The sequence below is a fragment of the Emydura macquarii genome, unplaced genomic scaffold (assembly GCF_026122565.2).
Source record: "Emydura macquarii macquarii isolate MOO-44397 ecotype Brisbane River unplaced genomic scaffold, CSIRO-AGI_Emac_v2 contig_2768, whole genome shotgun sequence".
Lineage (NCBI taxonomy): Eukaryota > Metazoa > Chordata > Testudines > Chelidae > Emydura > Emydura macquarii.
This window is the reverse complement of record NW_027132905.1, coordinates 2,916,099-2,932,762: the sequence shown is the minus strand read 5'-3', so window position 1 is coordinate 2,932,762 and position 16,664 is coordinate 2,916,099. Positions and strand designations below refer to the sequence as shown.

Here is a 16,664-nt window from a genome sequence, read left to right as displayed (position 1 = left end):
ATGAGTCTTTCATTTGGACAGGGGAAAACCATTAACAAGAATGGAATGTAGGTAAGTAATTCTCATGGCTTTTGCTGAAATATTAGCCCTAAGATTGCTTCTCGCACAGAAAATTTTAGTTCAATGCTGATTTTTTAAAAAAAATACCTGAACTGGGTCCCGCTTTTCGTATATATGTGCAGATATTTATTTTGATTTATGCCTCCATTTAGCAAAGCACTTAAAACATGTACTAAACTTCAATCATGTGAGTAGTCTCATTTACTTAGATGGGACAACCCCCAGGCTTAAGTATTTTCCTGGGTCAGGGCCTTAAATACAAGACTACACCTTTCCACAATTCTTGGCGCTATTTAGAGCTTTACATACTTGGTTTCAACCAATATTGTAATGTCTACCTAGAAACCAAAAGACAGACATGCAGACATCCAGGTCTCTTGTGTGTTCAGGATGAGATACATTTAACAAGCTGGCAGATGTATTCTACACCAGCTTCATTTTCTGAATGGATATTATCCTATGTTAAGCACGCTGCAGTAGGCTAATGTCAAGGCAATGAAGACATGGATAATGGCAACAGGGTCTGGATCTCGCAACTTTGAACCAGGTGCACATGGGAATAAAACCTATCCAGACCCACCACTGTAATACAATTAATTAAAAGCAATTGGGACTCTCACAGAATCTCTATAAATAGCCAACCCAGGTGATCATTAGTAGGATAGAAACTACAAGGGCAAATGGAGAAGGCAAAACCAGAGTAAAACCAGAGTAATTTCTCAGCTGGAATGAGGACCATTCTGTAGAAGAGTACAGTTGAATCCATGGAGCACAGGCACTCTATCACAAGGCTTCATGGATGGAAGCTTATACATACAAAAACTCAATCTTCCAGCTTAGTGAGAAGACTATACATTCACGAACCCGATAAGAGAAAAAACACACATAATTGCTTTCCAGTAGTTCTCATTTGTACCCCATATTCCCAATAAACACATCCTTCTTCCCAGCATTATCCTTGTGACACTTATTTAAAAAGGTTCCTCGGGTTTTGTTTTGTTTTCTTTTTCTTTTTCTTTCTTTCTTTCTTTCTTTCTTTCTTTTTCTATAAATTGTGTGTTTTGGTGCAGATTAATTTTTTTATCTGCACCCCGCCACACTATAAAAGGGGGAAAAAATAACTTCTAGTCTCTTGTTGGGGTTGTAAATTGGATCCATCCATTTCTCTAAGCATGAAAAAAAACAAAAATGACAATGCTATGGGGAAAGCGCATAGCAAAACAGAAAATTTGTAAACCTAGTTTCTCTCAGTGGGTGGTTAAATGGCTGTTTAAACCCATTTAGCACCACCCAGGCTGTAGAAGAAATACAACTTTCTTTCCTGTATCTTTCTATCTTCCTCGCCATTAAAGGAGCCTTTGTTTTGTCTTTTGAATGTGCTCAAAGGGGAAGAGAGGTTCACTTGGACTTATAATTTCATTAACATGCCTTCATGAACATGCACACAGTTGCAACGCTGCCTACCCACTGAATTGCTATTCTCCCTGGCTGGGATCCAGACATACATTTGGCACTGCAACTTCACTAGGGCAGAGGATACAAAAGGGTCCCATTTTCATGGATAAATGACCACAAACATTACCAAGCACATGAGTGAAAAAGAAAAGATGATGAAAAACTAGTTCATAAAATAAAGTCCACCCCTTGCTTTTGGTCACGGCGAGTTGCAAGGATGTCGCGCTTCTCATTGGCCTTTTCTGCATGTTTAGTCACTGAAATCCTTTACACTGTAGCTGTTTCTAATGTTTACGTGTAATAACTGCTGAAGCTGCCTCCAAAGGCTGCAAGGCATCAAAGGAGGGTTTTTGTTTGTTTGTTTGTTTGTTTCGTTTTGCTTTGTTTTCGTAAGTGCGGTTTTATTTAGCACTTTCAGAAACTAAACTCTGAGTCTTGGGACTTGGACACTTGCTGTGGGGTGTCCAGGCCCCGCAAGAAGCCAATACCAGAGCTAGAACCGGACTTTGCATTCATATACCACTTTGCATGGGACACTTCAAGCATTTCACAGATGTTAATCAAGTCTCATAACATGAGGCAGGTCATTTTCCATCCCTTTGTAGCTGGATAAACAGACACAAAAGGCCAAATCCATCTCACTCTACCCACACATACAGTCCCATTCCCCTCTGCCACCCCACAAACATATCATGGGAACATAGAGACTTCACAACTCCTCATTCCCTGCAACCAAGTCATGGTATTTTTTTTCCCTGTGGAGGAAGGCTGGGAGCCCGTCTCTGCCCTTTCTTTTCCCCATTCTGATGCTGCTCAGAAGTTGCAACAGCTCTAGGGATGCAGGAGCTCTAATTCATTCTAGAAAGGGCAGAGGCCATGCACTGGGAGGAGGTAATAGGCTCATGAATCATGGCTGCAATGTCCCATCCTTAGGGGTTTTTAAGGCCCAGCTCGACAAAGTCCTGCCTGGGATGATTTAGTCGGGGTTGATCCTGCTTTGGGCAGGAGGTTGGACACTAGATGACCTCCTGAGGTCCTTCCAACCCTCATCTTCCATGATTCTATGAGCAGAGAAAGAACAACTTGTGACTGAGTCACCATCCCTCCCCCCTGTTCTGAGAGGGGAGTAAAGCAACTTCACCACTTGTCATGGAGCAGCTAACAACTCCCTGCTGGGAACCAAAATAGCTATTCTGCCATGCAGCTATGGTGGGAGGGCAGAGTGAGGGCTGCTCCTGCTCCCAACCCCCCTCTGTGCTCTCACTCACAGGAAGGAGGATCGAGCAAGAAGCCCTGACTCTGTTCACCATGTCCATAGTCATGAGCCGAGCCAGGGAAGAAGGGAGGCCTTATCCCCCATGCACCCAAAAGAAGCGCTGTGACTGTCTAGACCATTTGAAAGGGCACAGCGTCCTTCCACTGTCCCGTTCACACTGGACCCAGCTAGCTCACACACGGCCAGCCTCACGTACGAACACGTCACAGAGTTTGCTGGGATTCACACGTCCCACTACGGTTCATGTAACCGCTGCTGAGGCTCAGTTGCTAAAGCAGGACCAGGCTCAGGGTGGGGTGTATGACTAGAAGTGCCTTTTAAAGACTAACAACCGTATCTGGGGTTTTAGGTTGATTTCCAGGGGTTCTGGTTCCACCAGAACAACACAGACTTGGCAAAGGCCCATGGCTGCTGCGTTACGTCCACACAGGCTGACAAGAAGTACACCCCAAGAAACAAAACAGCTCCGTCAGCTAGGCTAGCTCTTCTTTCACACCAGCACTTCCTCTCCTGCCTTCTGCCCTGCACTCTGCTTGTAACCTTGGCACATAACAGCCTCAGCTGCACTTCATTATCTCCCAGTTTGCAGTACTCGCCTCTGAATCTGAGCCCGGAATTCACCCCGTGCCCTAGGTCTCTAGCTAGCTTTTGCAGGGCCTGTGCTGATCCTGCACATCCTTACTCACCTGAGACATGATTTTTCAAAAGGACTCCCCTGGAGATCTAGATTCATATTTAGTTGTTATCCTGGGTATCTCAGGAGCTCAGAGATCCCTCCACAGGGTGCCAAAAGACTGGACACTATGCTGGCCAGAGCATTTTCTGTAAACTATGCTATTTCATCAAAGCTGAGACATTTTGTGGCATTCACAAAACTTCTGATGGAAAGGTCTTTTGGTCAGAGGGACTCTGTGCTAGGGCATTAGCCTGCAATGGGAGACCCAGGAGCAAATCACTGATTGGGGGTGATTAGTGATGATAAATTACTGTGAAGCAGGCGTCTCCCACATCCAAGGCTAGTACCTGAACCACCCGGCTTCAGAGAGACACACAACGTTTTTATTCCAGTGCAGAACAACACCACCTTTTGAAACCTGGAAATGTACCGTGAAAATCAAACCATTGCTTGTCCTCCAGTCAGCTCTACCGTACATCCCATCTCCCAATAAAATCCAAATATATTATTTCTCCAAAACCCCAGGACCACGCCGCTTGAGCTAAAAAAGAATCTCCTTCAGCAGGTAGCAGTATAGGGCCTGTGTGGTACAACTGTGCAGGACTGATTCCATCTAGCAGAGGGCAGTGGTCTATGTATATATTAGCCACTCTGTTGCAAGATCATTATTGTCCATAATCTATTACTTCATTGTTCTTCTCATTGTCTGAGAAACCCTCTTAAAATATAAATAAATCCCTAATATCTATAGGCCATCTGCCACTTGAAAACGTAGGTCTTTGGGGTTTTTTGTTCTTTTTTTGGTAGAGGCTTAAGGGGAGGAGGTGCTGTGATTGGAATGGTGAAAAACGTAATGCAGAAATACGTGTGCTGATTTCTCTGTGCGACCACTAGCCCCGCTGAGGGAATCAGCATGAAGGCAAAGACAACGTGTTGAAATTTAAACATTGTAGATCAACGTTTACAGGGGCGCACAAAGTGTAACAGTAACTAGCCCACCCGTCCAAAATTAAACTCTGTAGGATTAGGAAATATTTTTGGTGTACCTGATAATTGATTCCATCTCGCTAATGCAACACATTGAAAACAGCTCCTTATGCCCTCAGTTCTTTTTTTAACCTTTGCTGTCTTAGCTTCCCACTCTCTTGAAAACAAAAGTACAGTTTTGCATAGATGGAAAGACAAATACATTACCCAATGGGGCACAAGGGTTTTGCAGACCCTACTCCCTTGGCTTATCTGGATTCTAGTTCCTAGCAATCATGTTCCAATTTCTGCAGCTCTTTAATAGCACTGCTGTCTGAGGGATGGGGCTGTTAACAGTGGCCTCCTTTGGTTTGTGAAGAAAACAAGCTGGTCTCTTGTTTTTCTTTGTGCTTGTGTCCGGCCACATGGCTCCGAATTTGTGGGTCCTTCTTGGAGAAGTGTGGGGGTGGTTGCCACCCACAGCTTTGAGACATCAAAGGGGGCAGGAAGGACTTCCTGATGTCTGGTTTCCAAGAGAGGCAAGTGGAGGGGTACCCTGCACGTGTGTCTTACGCACATGGCAAAACTTAGGGTCCTCCATCCCCATGGAAGAGCATCTACATGCTGCAAGAAGTAAAATGCTACTTAGTCAATGGAGGAACCTGGATGGATCATTGTATACAACTGAAGGGAAGTGCTGGATGGCTGCAGCCGCTGGTTTTCAATTAGGTCCTCTCTGCTTTTTGGCAGTTTGCCAGCTGGGTTGAGAGTGGACCAGGGAGGTCAAAGGATTCACTTGAGATCACCGACAGGTGAGTCAGTGGCTTGTCTGAGACTATTTAGGATCCAGTTTCCTCCTGATGTGCTTATCCCCCTTCCTGCCCATAACTCATCACATAGCGCCATTCAGGTACCCTAACTGCTGTACGGGAAAGTGAGGAGTGTCTGAAAATAATTCACCCTCCACAAGCAGGAGGCTGCAGCTTTTCATCAGGGCTACAGAAAATGGACCCTGAAGCAAGCATCCAACGTTCAGTACTCACTCCTCCATCTTTTTGGTTTAACATGTGGTCTGACAAGCGCTTGATTAACTCCACAAGCCTTCACGCAATCAAAACTAAATTTAGAATCATTGTCCATGGAGATAAAAGCTAACAGAGTGTCTCTATTAACTCTTGAAATAAGGGCTTCATTGAAGACTAGTCAGGTAATGCTGGTAAAATGCATATAATCTTTCAATTCCAATTATCCTCAAGGATCTTGTTTGGCGCTAAACCTTGAGTACACCTTGAGCTGTATAAGCTGAAATCCAATCTCTCACCAGCCATCTCCAGTAACTTTTTGGGTCACATGAATTTTACAATAAGTTGTTTCTTTATTATGTGCTTCCACCTATTTGCAGCTACAACCTTTCCCCTGGTGGATTTTCTGCTTTATGGGCCCCTTGCCTGGGTTTCAGCTGGTGGAAACGTGGGCTGAATCTAGCTGCTAAAGTCTAAATAACATGAGTTATTGCTGAAATGAATAATAGGTGTGGTATTTGCTTATATAGTCACTGCACTACGCACTATCTGTGCCTAACTTATTGCTTTCTAAAGCTGGGGTATCAAAGGTCCTATATTAAGCCAAATTCTATTATATATGCTATTGCTGTCAGCAACTCTTATTCAGCCAGGTTTATTGCACCTACGTGTGGTTCAAGAAGTACATTCCTATCCCTACTCCCCCCGGCTCTTAAATAATCTTGTTAGCTGGACTGCATTGAATAGTAATATGTACTGCATGCAACATCTTTTCAAAGTCTTTGTTGCGTCACTTCTACTGAGCAAAGGGAGTTTGAAATGAAAGGAAAGCGGTTGCAACGATGCATTCCACATTCATCACCACATTGCAGGAGTGGCAATAAATATTAAACCTGGTAAAATAATCAGTTTTCGTGCCCTGAATGCAGACTCTGGCTTTATCTTCTCATTATTCACAAGCCACTGTTTCCGCACTAGCTGTGAAGTCCCAATATTAAGTCTTCTCCACAAAGCTCAGTCCTCACCCCCTTAAAGTTCTGGGATGAATGATACCAAACTGCCCCTCAAAAATGGTAACCATAATTATCCACCTGGTAGTGTGGTAAATCAGCAGTGAAAACACTAGCTGCTGGTCTGCCAAGTTCATCTTGTATTTTCTATAGCACCAAGAGGCCACAGACAGTCCATGTCCCGGCGAGCTTACAGTCTAAATAGACAAGACAGAAGAAGGATTATTCCAGGAGAACTGAGAAATGGAGTGATCTGTGCAGTCACACAGGGAGTCTGTAGCAGAGATGGTAATTGAAACCAAATCTTCTGAATGATGAGCTAGTGCAGTGGTTCTCAACCCACAGCCTGCCGGGCACTTGCGGCCCAGTCAGTACACAGCTGTGGCCCATGTGACATCCTCAGGGCCACACAGGGAGGTATATGTGTATTTTGTGTGAATGCGGCCCACAGAACACACACACCGCTGCATATTCGGTCCACAATGGTCAATAGATGCAGAGCCACTGGGTCTAGTGACTTAACCACATGCCCATCCTTCCTTCGTATGTATGCTGTGCGTGAGGGAAGGAGCAGCAGCCACCTATTTCTTAGGGCAATTAGCACAGTCACAGAAGGGCCTGTAACTATGCTGACTGTTGGAAGAACAGGTCTTCCTATTCCTGCCACCTCTAGCATCAAGCCTTCCTTCCTTCCTTGCCTCCCACGCTGAAGAACATTCTTCCTTTGTAACTTAACCATCCACATCAATTCAGGCTGATTTCTGATGATTTTCCTTCAAATCACTCTCTGTGCCCTCTGCAGGAGGAAAAAGAAATTCTCCCCTGGCAAGCAGGGTTAACACCAAACCTCCAGGACCCCGGTGAGGATGCTGGAATCAATGCATTTGCATAAGTGCCAGCACAGCGATGAATCCATCTGAGCCACTGGTACCAGTGTCTATGAAAACAAATGAGCAACTGAAGCCAAATTTTCAAAATAATACAGCTTCCCCTGGGAGGCTGCATAATTATTTTATCGGCCCATTATATTCTTTTACAGATGGACGACTCAGGAGGTTTGAATGCGTTTGACTCTTATTAAGAGGAGGAAAAGAGGGAGAAGAGAGTATTTTCATGTTAAAAATTTTGCATTTCCCTGACTAGGCTCCTCTTAGAATTACTGCACAGGGACTTAGTGTTTAAAAGAAAAAAGAAAAAAAGAAGATTTAAAATGCTTATACGTATCTTTTTTTATTAAAAATTTGCATCCCACCCCCCTGTGCATGTTAAATTGTCGGGATTCAAGAGGGACAGGGAAGGGGTAGAGAGAAACTAGGAAGGGGGAATGGGTGGGTGGGGGCGGAGCGTTAAGTCAGAGATATTAAAAATCAAAGGCAAAGCAAATTCTGCTCAATCCTGGATTCTAAAGCCTTTGCTCTGATATTAGACATTTGGGCTGCCACTTTCAAATAGCTATTAAGATCAAAGATGAGTGAAATGTTTCCAATTAGACACAGTTTATGCTGGAGAATGCCGAATAGGGTGGATTCTACACACACACACTTTGAACTTTCAGAGCTTTTCTGCCGATATTCAAGAGATAATTTGAAGTTCAAGCTTTGGAAAAAAGCAGAAAAAATAAAAGGAACAAAGGCAGAAAGAATGGGATGGACAGGAATTGGCATTTGTCTTTCTTTTCCTGATCCTGCAAATCCTTACTCACCTGAGCCATGATTTTCAATTATGCAGCCCTGGAGATTTGGATTCGTATTTAGCTATTATCTTGGGTATTTGCAGAGTACTCATCATCATAGCAGTTAAGAGTTTTGAAATCCAGAGCAAGTTATAAGGAAAATTGTGCTTGGTGATCCCACTCCAGTTCCTAGCAAAGATTCAGCTAGATCAGAAACAGGCAATGGATAAATAAACACCCCAAATTTTCTGCAAATGTTCATCTGAATTTAAAAAAAAATCAATTCACTTTGACTCTATTCCCTTTTGTCTTCATTTTCCATGAATAATCCAGTGAATGAATTTACTAGCTAGAATGTTCTTCACTGCAAATTTGAAGGGAATATTGCAGAATATTCACAAAAGCAATGCTGACAGCTTGATTCTCCTCTAATGTATCATTGATTCCTAATTTACGGACATGCATCAAGCCCTGAATTTGTAAACACAACTATACACTGACAACCCGATTCTAAGAATTATTCTCTTCCAGTCGAGGAACAGAAACATGCGCCATGTGGCCTGAGTGTCTAAACAAAACAGCTCAAGTTTCAAATGTCGCACACTCGCAGCAGGCTAGCTGCAAACAAGCGTGATGAACTCCCTGAGCAGTCATAGATCAGCAGACAGCCGTGTGGTCAACCTGCTAAGAAGTGAATCGGCTCCTTTTTCCCTCTTCTGGCCTGGAGGTTTGACCTACAAATTGTAAGTTAGCAGGAAGGGAATACAGGGCCGCTACCTACAATTGCATCTGTAGCTACATGTAGGCAGCCTACCTTTATACCCCTGACCTAGGGGATTGAGAGGTCAGCTCTTTTGTTGTAACCCTCTTTTGTATTCATTATTTGCACCAATTTATTTCTGGCAGCCCTAGTGAAGTAATCCTGTGTTATTAACTAAACACAAGCAAGTGTTAACATCAAAGGGGCTACAGATTCTGCATCTGAGCTTTGTGCTGGACAGAGCACACTACCAAGCATCTAGCAGAGACTCCTGCAACACAGCACTCAGCAGGACTCCCTGCAGGGGAGTGGATTACACAGGCCCCGGCCCCTGAATTATTCTGCGGAATACTCATGAGGAAATTGCTCTCTGCTCTCACGGACAATTCCTGAAGAGGAGAGGAAGGAAATTAATAAAACTCTTCGTCTGGCTCTCTCAAAAACCCAGTAAATGATTGACACTCTTATATCATCCCCCCCGTCAATCAGGCTAGGAGAGTAAACAGGCGTTCCTCCAGTAACTGCAACATTAACTACTGATATTTCATCCCTCACTTCATACCTCACCCAGTGATATAAGATATTCAAAAGTCCCTGACTGAGTTAAGTGCCCAAATCCCATTGCAATTCGACTTTCTTTGGCTCTTCTAGAACTCCAGCTGTAACCCCAGCGCTGTGCCCCTCTCTCTCATATTCAAAAGCTTCCTTGCCACTGTTTCAGTAATCTCACTTTCTCCCACCCTCTTTAGTCCCCACAAACACATCCTCTGTGAATATAAACAACCGTCTATTAAATACAGAAAGAAAGAATCCACGAAGCAATTCTGACATTCCTTTCCCCTTAACCAGTAAATCTTTGCATTGTTTTCTTGCTGTGATGGTATGAACGGCCTTTGGGGGCGAGCTGGAACTCCTTATATGTTGACCTGGGCTGGTCAAAACTCAGTTTTATTTTATATTATATCGTAAATGATAACATAAAATTAAATTAAAAGTCAGTATTAGAAAAAAAATCAGACCAAAACTTTTGATTTTATTAAAAGTTTGGATTGACCCAAAACAAAGCCAAAAAAAATTGTTTCATGGGAAATTTTGAAAAATTTTGTTTTATTGTGATTCAGAGCAAAAACAAATTTCAAAATGTCAGAATTTCCTGCAGAACAGATATTCTGAGTTTTGACCAGCTCAGGTCAACATATAGTCAGGTCCACTTAGGTTATTCATTTTTTTCCCAATGTAAGTGAGTTTAAAGTTTAAATTACTCATTTGTAAGAAGTGCTAAAGGCATGATTCACAACAATTTGTCCAATGCATTAAGTCTCCCATAGAGCTTACAGGGTAGCTGCTAACAGACCACAGTTTCTGTAATTGCACTGGGTGTTTGATTGTATTTAATGGATTTTGGAGGGGGCGGAAAAGACTTTTTCAAATGTGCATTTTGTAGGAGTATTCATTATCTGTTACTTGGGGCCTGAGTCACCAACACACTTCAGCACATACTTAACTTTAAGCACATATCTTAATCCAACCTTTCGCAGCCAAGCACTTTAGCATGGAAATTCAGCACATGTGCTTAAAGTATTTTGCTAAACTGAGTCCTGAGCTGTTTGTTAGTTGTGGCTGGACAGATAAGTTACAGGATATTATTCCCACTCCTTATGTGGATGAGTGTGCAAAGCACTCCAATGCCTGCTATGTGCATATGCAAAGTTAAAAATCAGGTTTCTGCAAATATGCACGCCCCTTTGAAATGAGCTCTCTAGAAACAATTCTGTCAGAAAAATTCAGCTGTTAGAGTGTTTGCAGAAAGCTACCAGGCATGAGGGATGCAGCTGTGGCCAAAATGAATTTGTTTAAACACTCAAGCAAAGTTACAATAATTTTGCAATATTCACCCAACTCGGTTTGCAGCCAAAGCCCCTGGAATGGTTTATATTTGGGAACTTATTAAACTGCAATACACAGGAAGATAAGAAGCAAATTTTAAGGTGTCAGTTTCATTGGCAATGTGTGTATTTCCTTGACTTGTTTAAGAAGTGGAAGCCATCTCAGTACTTGGACACTGTGACCATGTGACAGGGTGTATTTGGCCTTTGCACCTGTCTGCTGGGCGGCCCTGGGGCCCTACTACACCCTGCCCCAAGAAGCAGCAAACTGAGAGGAAAAGAGCAGCAAAGGTGGGTCCCCTAAACTTGCCTATGGAAGACTCTCTGCAGCATCCATTTTGAAAACCACGGACCATGTTCTCCAAGGGCTAGAGGGACCAACAACAGCCAATCAGAGCCCAGCAGACTCAGATAAAAGGAGCTGCAGGATTTCCTCAGTTCAGTCCCTGGCCGGGACCAGAAGAGTGAAGACAGGTGATCCTCTCTGGCCAAAGGAAGCTGACCTGTAGCTGGAGTTTCTGGTGGGCTGAACTTACACTGAGACTGCAGAGGGAAAAGACCCTGCAGTTGTTAGCTCTGAAGCAGAGCTGGAGCTAAAAGGGGTGGTAGAAAGGGCCCCAGGGAAGGAGCAGTGGAGGATTTCAGTAAGCAGTGTGTGGCTACTGTGTGAAGGGTCCCTGGGCTGGAAGTTTAGAACCCAGCACAGTGGGCGGGCCCAGGTTCCCCTACCATCATAGGCAAAATAGCATAAACCCCAAAAGGGCCAGGGCTTATTTGGGGGCCCAAACAAAAGGCTGAATTTAAAGGGCCCAGAACTGGGCTGACGATGCTAGCGTGGGCAAAGAATCTTTAACAGCCTGGAAGGGGTTCATCTGGACTTTGAGACTTGGCTGGAGTTGCTGAAGACCCAGCAAGGTCAGTTGGCAGCCTGCAGAGGATGCCAGGGTTGAGAATAGGACTGCAGTATCCCACCTGGATGCTAGGAGGCACTCAAGGGGACCATTATTATTTATTGATGAGGGTTGCGCAGTCATACCCCAAGAACCTGCTGTGCGAGGTGCTCTGCAAACACAGAACAAAAAGACAGTTCCTGCCCCAAAGACCATAAGAAGCACCTTAAAAAAACCTCACTGGATAGGTAAACTGCGCTGCCACCCTGAGAACACTAGAGCAGGCCAGGGTTCTCCAGCAAGGCCTGTCACTCTAGTGAAATTAACCAGGCTCTTGAGACTCCTGACATTCATCCGGATGGAAGAACATTCCATATGCATGACATTCCTGTCTCTGTTGGGCCCATTACAGGAAGGCTTCACCTAAAAACAAAAGCCAACAGTCTTGCCCCTGGCAAGACGACACGGTGGCAAGCATCCTCTTGGTTGCATAATGATTGTCGTGTTCTCATGGGCAGTTGTTTGCTAGTTTTGATGGTGCCTCTCCAGTTTAACAGGGGGCTTCATTTTGGAATGTCAAGATGGGGTTGGCATTTAAACCACGATTGCCTGAGGTAGTTAGAGCTGGAAGCTGCATGTTCCATTCACTGGGGGGAGAAGGGATTTCACTTTAGAATATTGCCCAGCATTCAAATACCGTGCTGACTGTCCTCTGATCTGCAGGCTGGCATGTCAACGGTGCACGTGGCTGGAAAAACCCCACATTGAGCCAGAAAGGGGTTAATGGCCTGGTCTGGAGATGGGAATGACCACCCTCATAACACCGGCCAGAAGTGTCAAGCCTGGTAGGTATTGAAAGGAAAGCAGCAGGCTTCAGAGTTGGGTTGCCAGGACTGAGGGATCTTGGGCCTGAGGCAGCGAAGATCTAGGAGGAAGAGCTAGGAGCAGCTAAGTCTTGGGGGGGAAGAGTCAGAGTGGGATTTTATGTTGACTATGTCTTACAATGGGTGAGAAAGTTGCCTGCTCACAAGTAGCCACTGCCCAAGTAAAACTCAGGAACTGGATTTGTGAAGCTGGTGTACAAAATACAGTCCAAATCCCCAGTTACTTCTTATCTCTTGCTAACTTGGGCCAAAGGAATGGGACTTGAATATTTTTGTTTCAATCTGCCATTTCCCGGCTTTGTAATCATCTGCTGACTCCGTAGTCACAACGTCAGTCGATACATGCTTTAAGTTGCGGGACCTCCTGTGGCTAAACTTGAAACAGACCCTATGTCAATGCAGAAGGATGTCATGCGCTCCAGTGATTACAGCCAAAGAGCAAGACACAGCCATTGCTGAGTGACTCAGGCTTGGTCTACCCTTACCCCAGCAATTCGGCATAACTCCAGTCGACTGCTGTGCTTCTCTTCTGTGTGCTGTCTTCACTGCACTGCGCCGACGGGAACCGCGTTCCTGTCGACACAGCACTACACCACTTGCAGGGTTGGTACCAGCGTTGACTTCTGGATCGACTGAGCGGGTCTTCACTTACTGTTCAGTCGATCCAGATAAGCTGATCTGACGGCAGCGACTTTCCCACAGTCAGTGTAGACATAGCCTCAGACAAAGACCTCCACTGCTCTCTCCTCAACTGTCTGGATGGGTGATAAAAGACTGTGTGTTGGTTCCACGCTCACCTTAACTGCGGAAATACAGATTATTTCATATGCGTTTGAAGTTATGGGACAGGCTTTCAAAAACGCCAAAGGAATTTAGTGGGACTTTTGCTCCAAGACCCTTTGACACTTTTGAAAACCTCCCTTATTAACCTGAAAAATAACAAAGAATGTAAAGTCCCATGGTGGTCAATTAGGCTTATGCTCCTAAACCCCTTAGGTGCTTTTGGAAATTCTCCCTATAGCTATTAAAGCTCATCTTTCAAACATAATACAAAATAGACCCTTGTGCACACTGGGCTAATTTTTTTGGCCCTGATTATGAATGGCTTCTGCACCACCACAGAGGTGAAACAAGAAACCTCCCCTTCCTCCACCCCACACACCATGTATGGGTTCACAGGGCTATAAGTCTATTGTGACCCAGGCCTCACAGAGAATCCCAACAGGGACCACTTAATAGTACATATTCCTCTCAAGCAGCTCACATGACTTTCTAAATTAATGTTCAACCCATCAATATAATGAGGGGAACTAAAAGGATTTATGGCATTCCTTCCAATAAACAAACTACTTCCCGATTCTACCTATGTTTACAGATACTATTTAACACATAGGCCTTTTCTCTACAGAAATGCTAGTAAGGATAATCTTTGCAGGCCAAACTGTACTGTACGTGATAAGTCTGCTGCACTAAAGACAACACAACCACCCTGCAGTTCCGCATAGATAAAGCGTTTCCAGGTAGTGCAGTCATCAGGACAGTTGCAAATCAGGATTGATGGGGTACCCGGGACTGTGGGATGCCTTGTTACACTGTAGCCAGGGGATGAGGGAGTCTTACCTGTGCAGATCTCCGTTCCCTAACACCACCAGCCTTTCAGCCACTCAAGCACTTTCCTCTAGGCTGTGCTAGACCCACTTTTGCCTTGCAAGTTAGCACCCCATCCCTGAGTCCCTCTGAAGCATTCCCTTGTGGCTAAGCATTAACCTTAAACCAGACAGCACTTGTGAGCACTTAAACAATAGAACAGAAGTAGGTTAAGAGAGAATAAAGATTTAACTAGAAACAAGAGTGGTGGAAACAAATGGTTACAAAACAAAACCACATACTGTGAACCTGGGTCTACATTTATTAATGTGATCTTTCCTATCTAATAAAGTAGGTTTTCCCTCCAGAAGTTCAGTCATTGCAGAAGCTGGCTGGTTTCCCAAGAACCAGGATCCAAACCTTCATAAAGACTTCCCCGTTCCACAAGAGGTTTCCTCAGTGAATGGATGCAGGATGCTTTTCTCACCCTCTGTTATACTGAAACAGTTTTTTATCTTGACTCATAGGCAGAATGGTTCTCTCTCTGTTATAATGTTCCTTTTTACTTCCAAGTGATTTTGATTCTTTGCGGTTGTCTTTAATGGTTTTCCTTCATGTTCTGTGATGGGGCAATGGTAGACCACAAAGACCTGCATTATATCACCAGATAACAAGGGAGGAATGACAACTCTCCTGCTTGAATGGACCATCACCAAGATATGTTATCCCCTGGTCACTGATTTCTATGCCAAGTCCATACCACACATTTTCACTATAAATACATTATTCCTAAAATGTTATATATGTATACACACACACACACATCTCACAATAACTATGAATCTTGACAAGTTACAAGCTTTCTATCCATACCTTACATGTTATTCTTTATGGAAAAAATATCCTGTTAGTTGCATTTGATGTAGTGAGCTTGTCAGATCTGAGGTGAGAATTGTTTGCAAAGTACAGAGAACCTTTGCCAAAGGGTTTCCATGTCACAGAAATACATACACCAGGCTTATTTGGAAGCCCTGGAGTGGAATAAGTGGTGATTCTATAGGGCAGGCCTGAGATGTATCAGTGAAAAACAAGGGAGAATTTGCACAACACCTGCTTTCAATTATGCCCAGTGCCAAAACTATCAACCTTTTATATATGGTTCGTGAGCACGAGAATTCAACCAGTTCATCCAAAACATTCAGTACTTCTAAATAAATACATCTGATCCAATGAACACTTTCCGCAGACACAATCTGGTACAGCCACTTATTTCCAATTATCTTTGGATGCCTCACTTCTCGGAAGGACTAGCCTACTAACTCTTACCTCTTGATTTTCTTCTCCATTATCTTCAGCTTCTTCAGATAAGTGAAGTGAAGGAACACCATGAAATCATTTGGACATGTCACACTTCAGAGGGGTTGGCTCTGCGCTAAAAGAGCAGCACTAAATAAATAAATAAGCAAAAGAAGAAAAAGAAGAAAATGTCTTCAGAAATAAGAACGTGACTGGGTTGTGATTTCCAGGTCATAGAATTTCAAACTAATTAGTAGCAAAGCTTCCTAATAAGTCGCCAATTCTACTTCAGGAGGGAGAGACGGCCCCGTTTTCAGAACTGGCCTCCAAATTTTGTTTACTAAAATTGTATAGGAGGTTAGTTGACTACATAGGTTTCATGCAAAAATGTGGATGTAGATGCAGACTGCATTTGTGTGGCTACATCCCAGCTGCGAGCCAGGGTTGCGACTGCCAGCTGTCCCAGAAAAGACATCCCAGACAAGCTGCCAGCTGCCATACCCCTCTTTGCGCTAGGTCACTGGGATCTCGCATTAGTATGAATAGTAGTGTGCCAGCAATAGCACAAGCAGTGACGGCACAGAGTACAAATCCATCTGAACCCCGTGGTATGTACGCCGCATGGCTAAGCTGGGCCACTGCCACCCGTGGGACTAGCGCTTCGCCCCTGTTTATACTCATGCTGGGAATCACACCCCTCGCTCCTAGTGCGGAAGCAATCTTAGTGAAATGATGTCCCTAGGAGGGATGTCCCGGGACGGCTGGATCTCAAAAAGCATGGGTCTTTACTGCCTGAGACTCAAAAACGAATTACAGTTGCACCTTTGTTTCCTTCCTGGTCTCTTTGAGTGTGCCCCTCTGCTGTGAGGCCTTGTGTCTTTCCCTATCCCATGAGAAATCACACAGGTCTCCCATGCTTAGACTAGGCCATGGACTGCAGGAGCTTGGGTATCCATTGAGCTTAATTCAACAGGTTCAACTGGGTTTGGCGTCTGTGCTTCTTCCTTTTAGGAGTCTGTGACTAGTGCCATTCTGGTCACCTCAGATATATTAGAATTAGAAAAAGTTCAGAGAAGGGCAATGAAAATGATAAGGGTTATGGAACAGTTTCCGTATGAGGAGAGATTAAAAAGACTAGGACTGGAAAAAAGGACAACTGAGGGAGGAGCTATGATAAAATCAAAAATGCTGTGGGTAAAGTGAAAAAGGAAGTGTTATTTACCC

At 44.0% G+C, this 16,664-nt stretch overlaps 1 long non-coding RNA gene across 1 annotated transcript; it reads left to right on the top strand.

Moving 5' to 3' along the window:
- The first annotated feature begins 11,234 nt into the window (after positions 1-11,234).
- Positions 11,235-15,910, top strand: LOC137165493 (uncharacterized). Its single transcript, XR_010923386.1, has 3 exons — positions 11,235-11,304; positions 12,397-12,518; positions 15,500-15,910. It is a non-coding gene; the product is annotated as an uncharacterized lncRNA (long non-coding RNA).
- Positions 15,911-16,664: the final 754 nt, after the last annotated feature.